We start from the raw sequence: 6,000 nt of genomic DNA on the forward strand, positions 1-6,000 counted from the left end.
CATGTTGATCTTATTTTTCTTAAGTTGTCTGATGCTCCCAAGTGGTCCCCATTGCCCTGCCGAGGCTCTCGGCCATCGATCCCAGGAGAGCCGCACTCAGCGGCTGCTGCACGGCCCAGGCAGATGGGGCTGAGTGTGGGGCTGCAGTGAGCAAGCCTAGAGCATCACCCCAAATCACAGCTGGGCAGCCCAGACCCCTCTCTGAGCTGGCTGTGTCATGGTAGAGTCATGCTGTTTGGACAGGACACGTGTACCCTCAGTCTTCTACTTAACAGGGGATGAATTGTGCCTCAGTTTCCCCCTTGCTTGAATGGACTCATCTGGTTGTTTTTTTTTTTGCTCATTCATTTGAGGTTTGTGCAGATTCTGGGAACCAAAATCCTCCTGTTATTCAAAGTTCCTGTCTGTAACAGAAGGAGAATGTTCTTCCAAAGCACTCCTGATTTTTTTTTAATGACAGTGAGTACAATGATGTTGTTTTTCTCATGTAACTGAAACGTGGCTGCATCCCACTTGGTCCCAAGCACTTGAGGCAGCCTTAACATCACGATGGGACAAACACAGCCCATTCCTGGCAGTGATATCCTCAGTTATCTGTGCTGAAGGGAATTGGAAGTGGCTCAGGCTGCTGTGTTACTGCTGCAGGGCTGCAGGGCACCATGAGAACAGGCAGCTCTGGAGGAGGTTTGGTTCCTCCAAAAGCTCTGCAGGAACCACAGGAGCTGTAAAGCTCCCAGAGATCCCATCGCTGCTCTGGGCACACCCTGTGCTCTCACACCCAAATGCCTTCATGGTTAAAGCATGGAAAAGCTGAGGGAAAACTGCTCTATGGGGACAGGGAAGCATGGAGGCAATGTCTCGGTATGCATTTGTATTCCAGATCCATTGAGAGCCTGTGTTCGTTGGCACCTTGTCATTAAAACCTCTGGAAAAGCTATACCTTAATTTGAAGAAACCGATTCCTTTTTTCTGCAGGCAGGAGATACAGTTCCTGCAGAGTCCTTTATCAGTATTCTGCGCTGCCTTCTGGCAGCTGCTCATTTTGTGTTGCCTCAACCTATGCTGACCTCATTTTCTATCACAGAGCAGTGAAGGATTTGGTAAAAATTAGTTATATTAGTAGCTCCCGATACAGCCAGTTTATTTGTGATATGACAAATATTTCAGCCATTAGGATCTTTCCGTCTCTTAGCAGCTTAAATGCACTCACTTATATTCCAAATCACTGCTTAATTTAAAAGCCTATTTGTTGAGATTGTTGCAGGCATGAAGGAAAATGCAGAATGCTCACCCCTGCAGATAGGACTGGAGCAGCACCGCAGCCGAGCTGGCGATTGGGTCCCCACTCTGTAACTTCACACCCAGCACAGTAATCACACAGCAGCAGCACAGCAATTCCACAGAGGAAGTAGGGATGTAATGCTGGGGATGCTGTGTGGCTTCTCCCCACCGTGAGGCTGTTTGCTGGCTCTGCCTCAGTTTCCCCACTTGCCGCCATACGAGTTTATTTGGGGACAAACAGGCAGGAGGTGTTGTTTTGGTGTGGGCAGGTGGCTCGTGTTTGCTGCGATCTGAGTATTTCTGAAAATTAAAGCCATGGTGATGCCTGATTTCTTCAGCCCTGTTTGCCTCTTCTTCATCCTAAGCTCAGGGAGGGAGGAGCTCAGGGTGTCCCATCAGCCAGGCTGATTACCACAGTCAGAAGGCTTCATTTAGGGACTGCTCTCTTCTTGTTAGAGGTAACACTGGCGCGTAGCCCCAGGGCTGCTTTAGGGGACACCATTTTCCTTGCCAAGAGCCCAATAAATCACCCAAGCTGCATTTGCTCTGCCCATCCATGTGTTCCTTGTGCCAGTGTCTCAGCTCTCCTCTGACACACACCTCTCCCTAGAGGAGCACACACCTTCCCTTCTGGTGCCCCTGGGCCTGCAGAGCTGTAGGTGGAGCAGAGCTTTCTGTGCCCGGTGTCCCCCAGCTGCAGGAGCAGCTTTCTGCCCCTGTGGTGCTGGTTCCCCTAGAGATGTGCTCAAATTCATGGCAGTAGCCGCTCAGATCTAGCAAAAGGGAGTGCCAACAGAGTCTGGGTTGGTTTTGTTAAATATGACTTTTCATGCAACCACTTTCACACTGCCCCCCACTAGAAGTTTCACCCTGATCCCATCAGGTATATGGGCCATTTCCCTTGGACTTTTAGGAGGAGCAATCTGAGGCTGAAGCTCCCAGACAAACGTATGAGAAGGACCCACAGGTTGGTGTGATTGCCTCCCTAACTCCACCAAAGGATCAATTCTTCACCTGGGGCACCCAGAGTTTTGCAGGGCAGGTAAAGCTCAAGCTTGTGAACTGCAGAGCAAAGAGAACTGGAGGAATTCACCATCTCTTAAGATGCCATTGCAAGAGGTGCTGCTACTCTGGAGGTTTTGCCCAGATCGCTGCTCCCGTGGGCTCAGAGGCCATTGCCTCCTGCCAGCAGTTCTGCAGGGCAGGCTTTGTGGTTGTGAAGCAGAACCAAAAGGAGTCTACCAGCAAAATGCTGCAATCGCTGCTTTTGATGTCTGCTGGGATGCGTGACATCTCTCAAGGTAGGTTATCTCTAAGGATGTATGCTACTTCTATAGCAGTTAATGGCAATGATTCTGACTGAAAATAATTACCCAAAGGCTACGCAGCCTTGAGAAATTCTCCTGCATCTTCCACAATTAAGGAGTGATGATGGAAGTGTATTTAATAGCTAGAAAACCCCTGGCAAAGCAGGAGCAAACTGTAATTCTTGCTTAGTTTCACAGTTCAACTTGCAAGACTCTAGGAGTTCAAATGCTGATGGAAGTGGATCGATTTTCCCCTGCATTGAATGCATCCAAAAAAAAGAATCTCAACAAAAAGACCCAACCCACCTCCCATGATGCGAGTCCCATGGTTCCAATTAAAATCACCTGTTAACTTTAAAAGGTCTCTTTTTAAAAAGGGTTTCAAAGATTTTCATTTAATTGATTCAATGTAAAATGCCCTTTACAATTACCACTACAAACTACTTGTTTCCCACTGAGTAAGACCCAATTTGAGATGTTTATCAAGACTTTGCACTCTTTCCACTCTTCATACTGAGTTCTTAAGTTCCTTATTGACAGCCTGCATCTGTCAGCGATGGATATTTTTAGTTTGTTGCAAGAAAGCTTTTAAAAGGTTGGAATGGCTTGATTCTGTCTCGGTGGTCTCAAGCAATAAATCAGCTCTGAATGGCCTCATGGGCAGTGCTGGCTGCCCTTTATTTCAGAACAGCAAAATGACAAGATTTAACACATTTCTCTTTTTCTTCCTCTGAGTATCTCCACGAAGGCAGTGTTGTTTAGTGCAGAGATTATACCCTTCCTTATGGGGGGCTGTTTCATTTCCTTACGATGAACTTCACCACTCATAAACACTGTAGCATCGTTTGGCTTCTACTGAAGTCTCCACAGCTTAGTGACATAAATAAGGCTGAAAGAGCACAGAAATTATCCGGGAGGGAGAGAAAACAGTGGGGGAAAAGAGAAGTGTCAGGATAAGGGATGCAGAAATAGCAGCTCACCTCGCTGGGAAGTTTGAGGCAGCAAAGGAGCCTTACCCAGGGGAAGGCAGCTCTGTCTGGGGGCAGCATTTGGGGCAGCCCGAGAAGCAGAGTCACACCGGAGCTCAGCACAGCCCCAGAGCTGCAGCCCTGTACCTTTTGCTGCGGGGCCGCCAGATGGAGCCCGGCCCGGCTCTGCCCCGCACACCGCATCCCTTCTGGGCTGGTGTTTGCATGAGGAGGGCTGCTTCTCTGTTTGCTGTTCTCTTGTGAAAGAAAAGGAGCTGAAAGATCGTGTTGTCAGCTGCAGGGCAAAAGCCACCGCAGTGGTGATAGCGCTTTGAGGCAGGGCAGGCTGTAAGCAGAAGGGGAAAAGTTGGAAAAGTGGCACCAGCCCTGCTGTCAGATGAGATGCTGTGCCCGTGTCCAGCTCACCCCACTGCAGTTCCTTTGGAGGATGCTGATGGCTTTGTGGCTCTCTTGGGTGCTCCCTTCCTGACCCATCATGCTCGTTCCCAGCCCAAGGATGAAGGGATGCAAGAGAAGACCTGGAGCAGCTGTAAGCTGAGCTTTTCCTTTCCTCCCGGTGGTTTGTGTTGGTTGATGTGGGCTCAGCACAGGCAGCAGGGGCCGGGGTGAGAAGGGGATGCTGTGGGAAATTCCTCAGCCTTGAGGAGCACTGCCAGGTAGCTGGGGAAACTGAGGCAGGAGGAGCTCTGCCTGTGGCTGCTTCAGGAATGCATGAGCCTCAGGCCTGGATCTGATCCTGCTCTGCCTCCTCAAACCCCTTTTGTTGGCACTGCTCAGGAGTTAATGCTGCACTTTCTCTTTATTAAAGTACATTCAGAGTCACTTTGTGTGCTAACACCCACCCCAACTCACTAACTTGGTTTTGCTGTTAATAGGGTTCCTCATAAATTACCCTCATTACAGTTTCACAAACAGAGAGTTTGTTTCCACACTTTCAATGAAAAATCTGACCGGGCCAGAGAGATGTTTGCTTGCAGCCCCTGATGCAGACATGATGCTTACAAACCACAACAGGTTAAGGAGTCCAACATAAAGGTGATAAATATGGTGTAATTATGGGTTATTGTAGGAGCTTAATTATGGTAGCTGTAATTAGCCTGTTTTTCCCTATCTTCATTTAGCAGCTAACAAAATCATACAGAAAATATTTTAATTTAAAAGGCCTCCTCAGCATAGAGTTACTAGAAGAGACTTAATTGCTCATTGATAACTATGAGGTGGAGAAATCACTCCTTTTGTGTCAGGAGCATTAAAAGGCAAGGATGTTAGCCAAAATAAAAAAAAAAAAAAATAACACCTAGCAGGTTTAACCATACGATACAGGCTTCAGTCCACACTAAAACCGAGGAGCCCTCACCTCTGGGTTGGTAAGGCTCCACTTGCCAGCTGGCACCTGAAGCTCTGGGCAGCTCTCCATCCCTCTCCTGGGCTCCAGGATCTCTGCAGTGGGGCTCTGGGTTGGGTTTTCCTCTTCCCTGAGGACTTTTGGAGGAAAAGGAGAGAAACTTGGCAAGTTTCTGGCCGTGGGTTTAGCAGCACACAGGCACAAAAAGCAGTGGTTTTTAATTTGGGTGTTCAGGGTCCAATTAAGTCCTTCTGCTGTTTGTATTTGAAATCTTGGTGCTGTCGGAACCTCCTAAAGGCCTTAAGAGCCCTGGCACAAGCAGCAGGCTGGTGGGAGAGTGAAAAGCTCCCTCATGTGGGATCTGCAGCCTCTAACCAAGCAAAAAACATGGCATTACTCGGTTTCCTTCTGCTTAAAATAACCAGCTCCCTGACTACTGCTGCTGGTTGGTAATGGGTCACAGCTCACATTCAACATAGCAGGGTTTTGGGGTGGTACTGTTTTGAAAGAAGCCCCTCCTGCTAGCTTCGCTGTGGATTAGGTTGCTCATTTACTGGCTTGAAAACATTTTTCTGTTCACAAGCTGAACAGATGAGACTCGAAGATTCTTCTCTTTCTTGTTCACTTAGGGGTGAAAAATTGCCAACAAGAATTCAATTAGCATCATATCTGCTTAGCCTGGGCTGCACTGAGGACCTTCCTATCCCCATACTTTCACTGCATCATCTTCACAATAGCAGCATCTGCTTTATTATGAGTTGCCTAATTGATTCTGACATGGCCAGTTATTATATGGTAACAATGTCCTCTAGGGTGAATAGTTGGAGGGAAAAGGAGGGGTGATAACAAAGATGTTTTTCTTCTATTTCACGGTCCTCTTTTCAGAATTAAAAGCTGGGGCTGACCTTGTTCACAGAAAGGCCTCTAACTTTTGGACCTAACTTACTTGCAAATGCGGGTGACAAATTTCCCTTGAAAAGTACATATATTTTTAATATATATTTAACTATTTATTTGAAAATGCATATTCAAGAATATCAGGAAGGCTTCCAATTGTTTGCAAAGGGATTGACATGGA

This window comes from Meleagris gallopavo, chromosome 26 (genome assembly GCF_905368555.1).
Source record: "Meleagris gallopavo chromosome 26, MGAL_WU_HG_1.1, whole genome shotgun sequence".
In the NCBI taxonomy this organism is placed as follows: Eukaryota; Metazoa; Chordata; class Aves; order Galliformes; family Phasianidae; genus Meleagris; species Meleagris gallopavo.